This window comes from Chenopodium album, chromosome 17 (assembly GCF_948465745.1).
Source record: "Chenopodium album chromosome 17, dcCheAlbu1.1, whole genome shotgun sequence".
In the NCBI taxonomy this organism is placed as follows: domain Eukaryota; kingdom Viridiplantae; phylum Streptophyta; class Magnoliopsida; order Caryophyllales; family Amaranthaceae; genus Chenopodium; species Chenopodium album.
In genome coordinates, this window is record NC_137850.1 from 111,108 (window position 1) to 127,957 (window position 16,850).

Sequence of the window (16,850 nt, forward strand, 5' to 3'; positions counted from 1 at the left end):
AAATGTGAAAAGTCTTGTGAAGCAGTCGTTTTAATAAAAAATACTTCTTTCTGTTTTCAAAAATATTTCTTTTCTTACTCTATTTATGAAAAATATCCAGTCTAGTTTAGTTTGGTCCATGATAAGGGTCCAATAATAGTGTAGTTGGATTGGGTTTAAAAAGAGCTTTCCAACGATATATTATAAGTCCAATTCCGATGAATAATGAGGAACTTATGGCCAAAATACTAAATTGGGCCTGAAATGGTTTTATACGGCACAATGATCAAGTAGAGGACCTGTAGACACCTAGAAATGTCTCCCCAAAACCAAACCCGATGATGAACAACCTTTCACCGCCACTATTGGTCGGGTTTAGTATTTAATCCCGAGAGTGCTTAAAAATCATATTTAATTAAATTCGTATTTTTGAATAGCCCGTGGATCAGTCTTGATGTTTGGTAAAAGCATAGTTTTAATTTTGGCCCAAACCTTTTTAATATATTTATTATTTTAGCCCGATCAGAAAAATGGCCCGAAATTATCAATCGGCACCTAAAAATGCTGATTAAAATTAGGGTTAAAAATGAATTTAGACGGAAAAAGGACAAAACTGTCCCGTGTCACGGCAAACAATCCCGCGCCACGGCAAACTTTCCCGTCTGACGGCAAAGATTCCCGTGTCACGGGAGACCTGATGTGACACGGGTACAGTATGTGTCCCTTCCGCGTAAACCCTAACGCGTTTTCTTCCCCGTGTGTTAAAAATTATCCCGTGTCACACAAAAGTGCACCGTGTCACGGGAATTTCTCCCGTCTGACGGTAGAATTTACCGTGTCACGGTACGTTTTGCCGTGTCACGGGATGCTGTTTTAGGGTTTCTTTCATTTTAGGGTTCCGTGTGTTCCCTCAGCACATTTTCCCTATAAATAACCCCTCATTTCTGATGTACGGGGCATCAAAGAATCTCTCCTTTTCTCTCCTATGCTCTAGCCTAAACACTAGCCTACCCTTCTCTTTCAAAATACCTTCCTTAAGCACTCCCAGGAGTCCGTACTTTACCCGAGGTTCTGTCCTTAAGCCACGGTGTGAAAGGTAGAACTGTTTGAGGGTTTGGCCCCAAATCAATTCTCATTTAATTTAATTTAATTTCATTTTAATTGTTGTTTAATTATTTTCCTTGAAGTTACTAACGCGTTTATTGTTTTTATAGTAGCAAGCAAGCAAAATCAAAGTAAGGAATCATGTTCCTTTTATTTCTATTATTATTCTAACGGTTTTATTGTTGGAATTGTTGCTATATTGCTTCCAATATTAATGTTTGTTCTATTATTATTATGATCACCGTATTGCATGTTAAAGGGAATATGTAATTGAAAATCACGCTTAATAAGATAATTTGGACAATCGGTTTAGGTTCCTTTTTAATCTTGTTGTTTAATCAAGTGATCACTAATATAATAGAATTATGTGTTGCATTAATATTTAACCAATTTAGCTTAATAATAGTTTGGAGCAAATTGAATATTTTGTTTGTATGCCTTTGAGATCACAGGAATAATTTTCACTATAAGAATCGAGTAGAGGCCAATACGGGCGAATGTGACTCCATGACTCACTTCGTACCATCATCCCCGATCCTCCTTTCGTGGTTCCGAACCATATGGAGTTAGTAATCTCATGGATTATGAATGGGGTGTAACCTTCACGGGTCAATCGTTGTTGCCTTCGTTGTCCCTTTTTCGTGGTTGCCTTTTATGATCCGTGAACGGTTTACAAGTTCCTTAAAAACTTGTTGGCGGCTCCCTACTTTCCTTGTCCCTAATCGTTGTCCCTAATCGTATATGTCAATTCCCACTTCCTATGAGTGCCAAGCATATTCACACCATGCTTCTACGTAGGCGCACTTCAAACGACGCCTACAATTTGGCGACTCCACTGGGGAGGATTCTCGGTTATTTATTGATTTGAGTGATCGGTATTTAATCGAGATGAGTGGATGAGACTTGAAAGATTCTTGAAAAATATTCCTGTGATTAATTTGGCATTTTTGCATAAACATCGACGTTTTAACGTCGAATTTGGATCTGTCCCGTAGGAAAAATTGAATAACTTGATTGCGTACGAAGAAAAATAGGGCACCAGTCAGATTTTCTGACTGCCGTGTCACGGCAGAGTCTGCCGTGTCACGGTACAATGTACCGTCTGACGGTGCACTGTACCGTGGCACGGCAAATTTTGCCGTGTCACGACAGTCCTAAAATCAGTCCGGTGGCTTATTTTCTCTTCTCACAGTTGACTTCCTTCGATTTTTCTGAAAAACCGTATGTGTTCTACATACGTCTTAGCCCCGGGGGATTTAAGCTCTATCAACCCAAAAACGCTCATGGCAATAAGGGTTCATCCGAGTTATTAAATCCACCCAAACCATGGAGTCGAGTTCGATTTCATCACGAACTCGCGGAGCCGCCCGTTGGCATACACCCTCAAGGGAGGCTGCCTTGCTAACGCGTCCAAACTCTTAACCATGGTACCCTTTTGACACCCAAAGCTTGACCATAGTCGAACGTAGAACTTGACTTTAGGTTGAGAACTTGACCATAGGATTGCATCATCGTGACTAAATGCTACGTGGTTATTTTGTTACTAACCCACATGTGTTTGTTCACTTTGTTTTGGACTAATCTATGACCGAGGGTTTTTATTTCCACTTAGTAATTAGAACGGACTATAAAATCAATTAAAATCTGGAAAATAGGCCTGGAACTGAGCACCGCGTCACAGCAAATCTGCCGTGACACGGTGAACAGTGCCGTGGCACGGTACCTTCTGCCGTCTGACGGTGGGTTGTACCGTGTCACGACAGTCAGCACCGTGACACGGTGCCCTGGAAAATGTCCCGTCTGTCTTTTTGGTTCAGTGTGCGTGCGTATGTGGTCTATGTGTCCAGTTTGGTGTCAAGTATAGCTGTACGGTCATAACACGTGTCCATAACCTCACTTAATCACTCACAAGTCGTGTCGAGTTCACACACTTTTTTTTCCTCGAGTTTTTCACTATTTTGTTCGTGACCGTACATTAGGAAAGTCTTGCGTTCCTTTTTCCGTTTTTTTTAGGAGTAAGTCGGATGGTATCCTCCCATACATACTTTCTTTGTTAAAACTCTTTCCCTTTTTATTTTCCGGATGGGTCAAGGATAAGTCTAGTCATTAAATGTGCGTTCATTTCAATGTCACAGCACTTGGTCAAGAAGCAGGGGTAGACTATTACGATTTGAGTCGCTACCTCAACAACCTAAGAGGCGTACAAGAAAACCACCACAAGCATCTCCACGAAATCCATCTCCCATTTACTTTCAACCAATGGCCACCAAAGAAGATATGGAAAACCTTAACCGTGCCGTTGACAGGTTGGTTGCTATGATGGAAGCGCTCACCACCAGGGTTCACACGGTAGAACAGAACAATCAAAGCAATACCGCTGCAGCTGCGATAGACAAAATCAGGGAACAAATGAGTAAGATTTCTGAGGAGTTCACCTATGTAGAACAACCTGCTACTTCTCTGAACATAAGGGACAAGCTTCCTGAAAAATTTTCCACTGCTGACATTCCTAAGTTCAAGCCTACTGATAACCCTATGTTTCACTTGAAGGCCTTTTCTGCAACTATGGCTCTTAAGGGGTTAGATGTAACACTCTTCCCTACTGTGTTCCCTCTTTCCCTAGAGCATGCCTGTCAACAATGGTTCTACTCTTTAGAATCCAAGCACGTTGCAACTTGGGAGGATGTTACTGAAAGTTTCATGAACCGCTACAGGTGTAACATCCAAACCAAAACTTCTGAACGTGAACTCTCCATTCTCAAACAAAAAGAGAATGAAGGCTTCACTACTTATCTAAGCAGGTGGAGGGAAACAGCTGCACTCTTGGTGGATCCTCCTAAAGAGAAAGAGATGGTTCGCCTGTTTATTGCAAATCTGACTCACAAGTATAAGCAACATTTGAAATTCCTGCCGCTGAACACTTTTGAAGCTGTATACGATATTGGAATCAATATCGAAGATGAACTGATGAAGACTGCTGGTAGCAACAATAATAACAACAACAACACTTGGAAAAACAAGAAGAACGACAGTCCTTCTTCTTCGTCTTCCAAGCCCAATAATGCTACCAACAATGTCAACATCAATGATGTGCTGGCCCTTAATGCTGCTCCTCAGAGATTCCAAAGGCCAAGGAGGGTTTACACGCCTTTGGGAATGACTTATGATGCGGCTTTCGATCGCCTGCATAGTCAAGGATTGATTATGCCAATTGGACCATTTCCAGAACCTCGACCAGAGAACAGAACTGCTAGCTATGACCCCAATGCTCATTGCAAGTTCCATCAAGGCAAAGGTCATACTACTGAAAAATGTGGAAGTTGAAGGATGCGATCCAGGACTTGATTGATGCTAACCAACTTCCTGTCCCTCCAGGGGGCAAGAAGCCTAATATTCAAACAGGTCCTCTTTCTGATGCTTTGGCTATCATGGGAGATGAAGTCTCCTTTGATCCGTCAACACTCATCCAACCTGTGGATGAACCCCTACCAGAAGTTATTTATATTCCAAGCTGTGAAGAAGTTAACGGAATTTGGGATAGTGATGATGAGGACGTCTATCTCAAAGACATAGTTTGTTCATCTCTTGGCGTTGTCAGTTTGAGAGATAGTGAAGATGTTTGGGGAGATCCTGAAGTCAAGGTTCTCACCAGAACTGGAAGGTTACAGCAACCTACCCCATCCACACCTCCACCGCAAGCACAACCAACAGTTGATCCCATCGACCCTGTAAGCAATGATGTGATCAAACAATTGCAGAAAATCAAGGTGGAAATGAATGTTTGGAAGTTGTTGGCTACGTCTCATGAGCATCGGAAGGCTGTGATGAATGCTCTTGTGAAGATAGGAGTTGATAGTGACATGACTCCTCAAGGACTAGTCAGCTTTCTTACTACTGAGTTGCCAAGTCCTAGCAACTTGATTTCCTTTTCTGACAAGGATTTGCCCCCAGAAGGGGATCAACATAACAAAGCCCTACATCTTACTGTGGTATGTAGGCAAATGAATATTCCCATGAGCCTAGTCGATAATGGCTCAGCAATCAATGTATGCCCGTTGCGCACTGCAAGGAAGTTGGGCATAAAAGATGAAGAATTAATTCCCTCCACTCAGGGAATCCGAGCTTATGATAATACTCGCCGTCAAGCCGTGGGTACTATCATGTTAAATATCACTACTGGAGCCATTGAACGTCGCACCAAGTTTCAGGTGGTGGACATCAAGGCTTCTTTTAATCTACTGTTAGGTCGCCCTTGGCTTCATGAGTTGAAGGCGATCCCATCATCACTACACCAGAAAGTCAAGGCTATAGTTGGAGGAGTTCCAATCACCATTGATGCTTCTCCCATGCGTATCCAAGTCATTGATACCCCTATTGTTCATGTCGAGCATGATGAGGAAGATGAGGACCTCTGGGGATTTTCTTTAGAAGATGTGCTTATGATCGAAGAAGACGAGAGGTGCCACCTCGAGTTTGACCCCTATTCTAAAGATAATATCAATGCAATCATGAAGAAACAAGGGCACTTCCCTGGAATGACCCTTGGCATCAAGAAGAAAATAGCTGAACTATGGGGCCACCAAGGCTCGTTGAAGAAGGACACCTTTGGCCTGGGATTCATACCAACAAAGGAAGATGTAAAGCAAGCTGTGATCAAGATGGTTGCTCGGAACGCAGCTCGAAAAGAGAATAGGGAGATGGCTATAAATCCCTATCCCCTTACGCTCAACGGTCAATTCGTCAAGGAAGGAGAGAATTTCCCGTGCTATGAATTTCCTGAACCTTTCGTCTACAAGGGGAAGCGTGAACCAGGTTTTGAGATGTTCATGGATTGTGACTTCATTGACGAAGGTAATATCTCCTCAACAGCTGAAGAGCCAACCAGCCCAGGTTCTGATGATATGAGCATTAGTCTTCTTTTCGGGTTGGAAAAGAATGAATCTAGGCCCACCAACAATGATGACTCTGCGCTCATTCAAGCGGTCATGTCAAGCAAGGATTTTGATCCTTCGGAGTTAATTGCCCCAGCTGATGGTGCTTTGGAAGGATGGAGCAAGACAGTGAAGGTCACTATGCCAAATGGAGAAAAACTTGAAGTAACCGCTGGCGAAGGCCCCATGTTTGATGAACCTGAATCGTCTGAGTCCGAGTCCGAGTTTGAGTCTGAACCCTTAGGATCTAAGGCCGACTCCCTTTCTGCTATTGAGTATTTTTCTGTAGTTCCCTCTAGTGCTGAGCCTCTTGTTGAGTCTCCCCTTTCTATTCCAAATAATTCTGGCGAGGTCGCAGCTGACCTTGCCCTCCTTGATGTAACAACTGATGAGTTCAATAAAATGAGTACCTTTGCTTACGATGTGTGTCATTCCCCTAACCCTGATCAATATTGCTTTGCTAATGATAAAAATGACAAAGAAATAATAAAAGCAATGGAAGAACATGATAATAAAACAGCAATTATCGAAGATACAGAAACAATCAATATTTCCAATGATACGACTACCAAAGAAGTAAAAATTGGATTAACACTAAGTCAAGAAGAACGCAAAGAGTTAATTAACTTACTTAGTGAATTTGTTGATGTATTTGCTTGGTCTTACCAAGATATGCCAGGTATTGACAGGGATATTGCACAACATACTATACCACTCATTCCAGGTATGAAGCCCGTCAAGCAAAAGTTGCGTCGCATGAAACCAGATGTAGCTCTTAAGATCAAAGAAGAAATCAGAAAACAACTAGCTGCAGGTTTCATCAAAGTGTCCAAGTATCCGGAATGGATAGCTAATGTGGTTTCAGTCCCAAAAAAGGATGGAAGGGTCAGAATGTGTGTTGATTACAGGGATCTCAATAAGGCAAGTCCAAAAGATGGGTTCCCTCTACCTCACATTGACATTCTGGTCGACAACACAGCAAACCATGCACTCCTTTCCTTCATGGATGGTTACGCTGGATACAACCAAGTGCTTATGGCCGAGGAAGACATGGAGAAAACCACATTTATCACACAATGGGGAACATACTGCTATACGGTAATGCCATTCGGGTTGAAAAACGCGGGTGCCACCTACCAAAGAGCAGCCACAACATTGTTACATGATATGATGCATAAAGAGGTGGAAGTCTATGTTGATGATATGATCGTCAAATCAAAAGATCGCCCAGGCCACATCATTGCGCTTCGCAAATTCTTTGAAAGACTTCGCAAGTACAATATGAGGTTAAATCCAGCAAAGTGTGCATTCGGAGTTACATCAGGCAAGTTGCTTGGCTATGTGATCAGTTCTCGAGGGATTGAAATAGATCCCACAAAAGTCAAAGCAATCATGGCCATGCCACCACCCAAGACTGAGAAGGAGATTCGAGGCTTTATTGGAAGATTGCAATACATAAGTAGGTTCATATCCAAACTCACAGCGATATGCGAACCTATATTCAAAAAGCTCAAGAAGAATGTTCCAGTGACATGGGATGATGATTGCCAAAAAGCTTTTGACAAAATCAAAGAGTACCTGTCAAATCCACCTGTACTAGCACCAGCAATGCCTGACTTTCCTCTTCGACTCTACCTTACGGTCACAAGAGAAACAATGGGGGCAATGCTAGCACAAGAGATTGGAAACAAGGAGAATGCAATCTACTATTTGAGCAAGAAGCTTCAAGGATATGAGACGCGATACACATTACTTGAGAAATTGTGCCTCGCACTTGTGTGGGCTGCACAGAAATTAAGACATTATATGCTTACTCATACAGTACATGTCGTGTCCAAGATGGATCCTCTCAAATATTTGTTCGAAAAGGCAACACTCAATGGTAGGTTGTCAAGATGGATAGTCAACCTTGCTCAGTTTGACTTAAAATTTGTACCACAAAAGGCCATCAAAGGTTCTGCGGTTTCTGACTTCCTAGCGGACTTTCCACTGGAAGAAGTTGAGAAAGAAGAAGATGAGTATGATTTCCCTGACGAGGATCTACTTATGACTGAAGATGATAGATGGACACTCTACTTCGATGGAGCTTCAAACCAAAGAGGGTGTGGTGTAGGGGTTTTGTTGGTATCACCCAGTGAAGAACACATCCCAATTTCCATGAAACTCGACTTTGATGTCACCAACAATGCCGCAGAATATGAAGCATGCATTTTGGGATTAGAAACAGCGGTGGCCTTAGGAATTAAGAAGCTCAGAATTTACGGTGATTCGTCACTAATCATTAACCAGATCTCTAAGAGATGGAAGGTGAGAAGTGAAAGCCTCGCTACGTATCAAGCTCATCTGGAAACTCTCACGGAGCAAGTAGATGAAGTGGAATATACGTATTTGCCTAGAGAAGAAAACCAATTTGCTGACGCACTGGCAAAGTTAGCATCAATGGTGCGCATTCCCAAAGACACGATTAGGATGCCGCTAACTATAGAGCGAAGATATGAGCCAGCCTATGTTCATGCACTTGATGATGAACAAGAGTCACAAGAAGAAGACGAAGAACCATGGTATATAGATATCCTTAATTACGTAACCAAAGGTGAATACCCTCCGAATACTGATAAAAGGGCACGCCGCGCTTTGAGGCTCCTGGCCTCACAGTATGTGCTCATCAGGGGAGAACTCCACAAAAGGACTGCACTAGGGAGAAATCTCTTGTGCATAGCCGGGAAAGGAACATATAAGACCATGGAGAATCTTCATGCTGGAATATGTGGAACACATATGAATGCTAAAATGTTAGCCCAAAAGATTCAACGTCAAGGATACTATTGGACTACTATGGAAAGAGATTGTCACGAATACGTCAGGAAATGTATGAAGTGTCAAGTCTACGCAAACCTACAGCATGTTCCACCTTCGCTTCTTTACACATACACTTCCCCATGGCCTTTCTCTACTTGGGGTATCGACATCATTGGCAAAATAACGCCACCAGGGCAAGGAGGACACGAATTCATCCTCGTAGCAATCGATTATTTCACTAAATGGGTCGAAGCCGCCTCATATGCTAAGTTAACGGCAAAACATGTAGCTCAGTTCATTGAGAGAAATATTATATGCCGCTATGGGGTACCTCACGAAATGATCAGTGACAATGGGACCCACTTCCAAGCCGAGTGTGCAGAATTGCTACAGAAATATCATATCAAACATCACAGATCATCACCCTACAGACCACAAACAAATGGTGCAGTCGAATCGGCTAACAAAAATGTGAAAACCATCATCGAAAAGATGACGGAAAACTATAAGGATTGGCCGAGCAAGCTACATTTCGCCCTTTGGGGTTATCGAACTTCTGTTCGTACATCAACGGGGGCTACCCCATTCTCTTTGGTCTATGGAGTTGAAGCCGTACAACCAATAGAGCTTGAAATCCCTTCTCTACGCATTGCATTGGAAAGCCAATTAGATGAGGTCGACTGGATTAGAGCAAGATATGACGAACTAGTCTTACTTGACGAAAAACGCCTGGCAGCTTTGCATCACGTCCAAACCTACCAACATCGTATGGCACGTCATTTCAATAAAAAAGTCAAGACTAGGAATATCAAGGAAGGTGATTTGGTGCTTAAAGCGCTTCGCAAAAACGTGCTTGATCCAAGAGGAAAATTTAGACCGAACTGGTCAGGTCCATACATCGTTAAATCTATTTTGTCTGGTGGAGCTGCACAACTAGTAGACATGGATGGTAACGAGTTCCACAACTTAACCAATTTGGATCAACTCAAGAAGTTTTATGTCTAATTGCATGGGTTCAGGACCCAATAGAGCTACGTTTGGCCTGATTCCATTCTAAGGATACGTAGGCAACCCCTCAAGGGGGCCCGGCCACTTTAAAAACAAAAATCCCTTCTTCGTCGACTAAATATGGCACATGAGGCAGAAAAACGCAGCAAATTTGCAACGGAAAGTCAACCGTGACACGGTAGGAGCCACCGCATCACGGTAAAATCCACCGTGACACGACAGACCTCACCGTGACACGGCAGAAATTGCCGCGTCACGTCAGTCTCGTTCTTTGTTCATGAACTCAAACTGATTCCGTGACACGACAATTCATATACTGTAATTTAAATTGTTTTTTCGGATATTATTATTCTTCCATCGCGTCCGACTTCTAGACTCGGATCAAAAAAAAAAAAAAAATTGTAATTTTTAATAAAGGCAAAAATAAACACGTTATTATAAATGCGACTACGCTCATTGGCATCATGCGCCTTATTTAAAAATTAAAACAGCAAAGCAATATTGATCTAATCCTTCTTCACCTTCGAAGCCTCATCTTTCTTGTCCACCAAGTCGGCCTTCACCATTAGTGTGTCCCTTGTAGCCCGAACCGTCACACCCCTTGTCGAACTCTCCCCTCTTTCATCCCTCTTATAGTTTTTAGGTTGCTTTTCCCTATAAACCATTTTTTCTTTACCCTTTCCTTTCACATAAGTCTTCTTCTTAGGCATTATAGGAGTTTTGAATTCAATTCCTTGTGTTCTCGGACCAAGACGATCTTTAGGGGGCGCCTTCTTACTTCCAAGACGTTCTTTCATATCAAATTTACGTGATCCAAACCTCTCCCTTCTACTTCGGGGATTCAACCATGCCTTGTATGCACTAGATAAGGAGGGAGGAGCTTGATCACTCGCAGAAACAGTCCACATCGGTCTTGCAATCCAATAGAGCTCGTACTTGTGAACATTACTTTCATGCAATGATACTTCACGAGGACTATCATTATAGCGCGGAATTACTTGTTCAAGTCCATATTGTCGCATCACTCGAGAAGGACAATAAAAAGTCAGCTTTGATGTACTAGGAATACGACAATACGGTGTATCATGTGTCCCAACCATCCTAGTCAGTCTCCACCACGGTACCACCCATCGAATGGAAAATTCCCTCTTTGCAAAGAACACCTTCCAATCGTCATACGACATGTTTGCAGAGTAATTTTTCTTCCTTCGGACTAGATCATTGGGACCATATTTTTCAATATCGTCGGGGGTTTTAAAGAGTTCTAAACGCTCCATCAACCAAATCTGCAAAAAAAAAAAAAAAAACAAAAAAAAAAAAAAAAAAAAAAGGAAAAAGGAAGTCAGTTCCGTAAAAAAAAAAAAAAAAAAAAAAAAAAAAAAAAAAAAAAAAAAAAAAGCAGATTCTCCACCGTGACACGGCAGGTTGTACCGTATCACGGGAGAGGTTTACCGTGACACGGTGCCCGCCAGGTGTCACGGGAATTAATCCGACGCCTTCTTTACCTGCAACAGTACTAGAGAGCCCTTCCTGATGGCTTTCCGGTCAGATTTTGCTTCGTCAAGGCCGCGCAAAGTTTCTCCAAGGCAAGTAGGCATAGGGGATCTTCCAGATTCAACATGTTCAAGCACAGACGCTAAACAAGCATGTCCTACCCTACCGTTCGCAAATAAAAGTTTGCTAAACATACAAAAAATATACGCCCTCCTACGGTATACGTGATATGACTCAGAGACAGGGCGATTAAAATATAAAGTTGCAAGCTTTTCTAGATCCACTTCATTACCGCACACAATCCTATTCAAATCAGGATCTCTCAAATTCAGATGACGCTCAAAATCCTGGTAATAATATTCGCGCAGAGTAGGCATGGCAACGAGGTTCCTAGCAGGGAAGCCAAAGATGGCACCAAATTCCTCCGGCAGAGGACATAGTTCATCATAATCAAACTTAAAGCAATGGGTTTCTGGACTCCAGTAATCTAGGGCCGCCCTCAGAAAATCATGCTCAATCGCGACATGTCTCAGGGCCAGTAAACCTCTCACATAAAACGACTCCAATTCTCTTTTGTCAGCAGCGGTCAAAGAATACGACCAATCACGCAACACGCTATCAAAATTCTGAGACATTATTATCGAAATATAAAATTCTTCTTATTTTGTATTTTGTAATTATGCACATCATGAATTGTCGGTCATATTTATAGGCGAAAAGGAGCGGAACGTGTATAAATTTATCAAGTTACACGCATATGACATACGGCTGCAGTTTATTGTCCCCGTGCCACGGGAGTTTGCACCGTGACACGGGACTTACCACCGTGACACGGGAATTTTTACCGTGTCACGGGACATTTTACCGTGACACGGTACAATATTACGTGTCACGGTGCGCACGCGCTTTTTTTTTTTTTTTTTTTTTTTTTTTTTTTTTATCCCTGACCTATTTTTCCGGATAATTTTAGTTACCGCTCTTATTCCGAGAGTTTTATTCCCAATAAAGTTCCCTTTATTTATTTATTTTTTTTTTTATTATTTTCTTTGCTTTATTTTTATTTGCTTTTTTTTTTATTTTATTTTATTTTTGAGGAAGCTGCTAAACTTGCTCTATTTTTTCTGGGAAAGTTGCCTTTGCTTTCTTTCGTTTCTTTTGTTTTTTTTTTCTTTTGGGAGAAGGTCGGTACCCTCCACTTACGAAATAACGGTATTTTTTTTGCGTCGTTAATAAACACACAGCACACACAATTAGTTCCAAGCACACACTAACATACACATTGAACAAAATAAAAGCGTGTGAATAAAATATACAAAGTAAGTCACAGTACATAAATAGTGTCAAGTGTCATCCAACAAAAGTACAAATATAAACCCTCGGTCAGAAGTCCCTAGAACTACTCTCAGTATCATCTGCAACCTGTGTATCCTGAGTATACGGGGGCTGAGAACCAAAGAGTCCCTCCGTCATTCGAGTACGAGGAGTAGTGTCCCTACTAGTCCCAACAACTCCAGTAGAAGACATGGTCAGAGCGGGGCCCGTCCAACTGATAAACGGTGAAGACTGACTCCATGAAGTAGGAAGTGTCGGTGAAGGCATCGTCCCAGACAGTGGAACTGAAAACAAGCTAGACACAAGTGGAGGTATCCCCCCTGGTAACGGAGATGAATATAGGCCCCGATCCACATGAGTGATGACTGGAGTAAACTGAGGCCGTGAAGGCCGTGAAAATGAATGCTGCTGCCACTGAGCCTCACGAGACGGCTGGGAAAGCGGCGTCTCTCGCTGAGACTGAGAATGCTGACGAACCTGTGGAGACCGTCTGCCACGACTAGGCTCCCCCTCGTCCGAGCCTCTGTGCCTCGAGCGCGATCGGGACCTCCGTCGCTCCTGAAAAGACATATAATCAAAGAGGTCAATGATGCAAAATAAAACAAATGGCAAAAATAAAAAAGGTGAACATACCTCAAGGACGTCACTAGAACCGCCTCGACAACTCGCGCCACGCCGAAGCTTGATGATGCAATACTTCAAGGCGTCAACCAGCTTCATGAATCCCATCATCTCCGGGTGGTCAGGCTGAGAACAAAACAAAGGAAAATCAGTAATAAGAGGTCTTAAAAAGGACGAACAATATATAAAAAAGCTTACCGGCTGAAACACGTAAGGCAAAGACTCCTGTGCCTGTCTGTAACCCTCTGGAGCGTCAGCAATGTGGTCCTCAGTAATACCAATAGGCCCCGGGTAACGGACAGACTGAGGAGGTATCTCAATCCTCCCCACAGGACGAACAGTCGTCTGAAAATACGATCGAATAATCAAGTTATTCGACTATTAAACAGAGACTAGTGATAAAATGCTCAAAAGAAAATCATACCTCGGGAAGACGGGGTGGAGGAGCCAAAAGGGGAAGCACGTCCCGCGAGTAATCACCCCCCATGTGCACGAGACCCTGCTAAGGGAAAGTGAACTGCTCTCCACTGTGTATCAAGTCCCTGAGCAGACGTGAGTCCAACATCGACTCTGGTGGAGACAAAGGCACCACGAAGCGATCATCGCTGTGCTGGCGAACGACACGCTCTCCAAGATACCAAACGAAGCGACCAGTACCAACAAAAACAGTACGGCGCGCTGAAAGCTGCAGGGCCTCAGGAAGGTCAGTCATCCTAGCCCAAGGCCGATACTGGATGTCAATAGCCACCTGAAAACCATACAAAGTTGCGATGAGATAATGAAAATGACGTCGAGATGAAGAAAGGAAGGCTGCAAAAATTAACTCTTACACCAACAGAAGTAGTGCCTCGGCGTAACAACCCACGCAACGTGGAGACAGACTCCACTCGTGACTCGCCTCGGTCACGCCAGCTATCTCCAACTGGAAAGTCGTGAACCGCTCCACTACGTCGACGAGGGGCCAACCCTGGGAAATACTCGTAGAACCAGAGCTGCAATAAGAGGGTAATATCTGAGCACATGAACCAAACAGATTCGAACAAAACAAACGAAGGAAAGATCATTACCTCCACGACTCTCCATAAGCCGTAAACAGTCACCGGGGACTGGTCATTCAGCTGCCTGGAGCCATGACGCAACGACAGAAGAAGATCCGCATATCCAATGCCAGCCCAGTTAAGAGATCCTATCTCATTGATCCTAACTAAAGAAGGAAGATAGCAGACGAGCGCGCGTGAACTCCTATCAGGAGAAAGCGTCATCGAAATCAGAATCAGAATGAAGATCCGCACCCGCTGCTCAGGAGACGTCTCCTCCATGTTAAAACCTTGGGCCAGAACGGAGGCCAGCTCCGATCGCCCGCTCCTCGGACCACCTCGAGATACCGGTCGAGTCCTAATATACTGAATGACCGGACCTAATAGATCCGCTACCTCAGCTGCCCCCCAAGTAAGGTCAGGAAGCTGCCGTACGGCCTGATCGGTGAAACGCAGACCGGTGATCATGCTGAAGTCCAAAGGGGTCACTGTCATCTCCCCCAGGAAAAGTGAAAGGTGTTGGTAGTATCCCAGAAATACTCCAACAATGCACGAACAACTGTCGGGCCGCAACCCCGGAGGCTGCGAAACCCTACGACCGCAGAATAGAAATCCACTAAACCGGCAGAAACCCACAAGGCATTCGTAACAGGATCCCCCGTGATAATGTCATGCAGTCGAGGAATAAGATCTCCAGCTCCGGATCCATGATGGCGAAGCGTGCCATCGACTATGCCGGCCAGTGGACGGTGAGAAACGTGGTTCTCACGACAGAAAACCAACTGATCAGGCGTCCAAGGAGGCGGAACCCATCTACCTCTACTCGAAGAAGCGCGCGGCTCGGTATCCAGGGCGTCGTCCTCTGCACCCTCGGGAACCGTGGGAGTATCCTCCCGAAAAGCCTGACGCCGGCCACGTGTGGAAAGATCGCAATTTCGCCGTCTAGGCATGCTATTTCAAAAATAAAAATCTAAAGGCTTAGCATCATTTCCTAAGTTATTTAGTTATTTATTTATTATCAATTATCTCCGGTCGCATTTCCTATTATACGCTAAATTTTACCTCAAGGCTAAAAATTAGCAAAATAATAGAATTATTCCTAGTATTAAGTTTTTTCCATGACAAACTAATACTACAGAAGCCCAAAAATTTTCCATGGTATTCCATGGCAAAAATTTGAACATAAAAACTCAAAATCAAAAATCCCCAAATTGATTTTTAAGGGTTTTTACATGAAATTACTCATTTAAAATTCGAGGCAAGAATCAAAAGAAACTTACATGGATCCTTATAGAGAATCGAAAATGAGGAAAGTAGCAAAAATTAGAGGAAAATTGATGGAGATTTGAGCTCCAAAAGCTCGAAGAAAACCGTGAAGACCGCAGCTCCTCACCGCGGCTCGGAGCAGCAACGCCGCGACACGGTGGTCGCAAGCCGAGTCACGGTTGTTTTCGGAATCGACGGCGAACTTGGAGCCCTGGCGGTGAAGCTCCGGAAGCAGCAGCACAGTATACGCAACTTCAAGCCTTGGCAGCAGCTAAGCGACGCAGCAGGACGACAAGGAAAACCGCCGTGTCACGGCGTCTTTACCCGTGTCACGGTAACGGTGGTCGTACGCCGGTAAAATAAACCGTGGCTCGATAATTTGTGTGAAAATGAAAATGAAAAATGGAGAAGCATAGCAGCAGAAATGGCGAAATGGTGAAGCAGTGGACTGATTTTTAAAGCTGAAATATTACCGTTACGCAGTCCGTTTCACGTGCCACGGAGTCCGTTATTAAGTAACGGTAATATCTGACGTTTCGCGTAGTCATTTGCGGGTCAAAAGCACAACAATCCAAGTTGTTTGACCAGGTCTGCAAAATCCCGCGTCACGGGATTGATTACCGCGTGACGGGGTATATTCCCGTGTCACGGCAGATTGGTCTCGTGACACGGTGGTCCCACACGTGTCACCTGCAACTTTTCGAAGTGTCAGCGAATATTCCTGGCATTTTTGATCAGTTTGAGCAACTTTTTCCGAGGTTTTTTTGGACAGTTATTTTCTCACGGAAAAAGCGTGGAGGCTCTAACTGATATTTAAAGGAGACCAAAATTACTATCTTACCCCTAGCAAGTGTCAGAGTTAATTCTTCGATATTTTTAATACCTAATATGGTCGAAGAGTCGACTTGAAGGTAACTCATTTACGGCCCACGTTCGGGGACAATCGAACCACTATCATTCCGGCACAAGGTTCTCGATACACAGAGACTTGTAATTTCAATAGACAAGTTTTTCCTCAAGCATGGAAAATTGTCGGTCGTTGCTACCTCTCAACACGAAGAAGTCAACGATTATTTCATTCATCACATCGACTTTCCTCAAGCGTGGAAAGTATTCATTCATCGGCTTTCCTCAAGCGTGGAAAGTATTCAGTTATCGTCTTTCCTCAAGCGTGGAAAGTATTCATCTGTCGGTTTTCCTCAAGCATGGAAAACATTATCGGTGGGTTTCTTCAAGCATAGAAAACCGCCAAAATCATCATTCGATTTTCCTCAAGCAT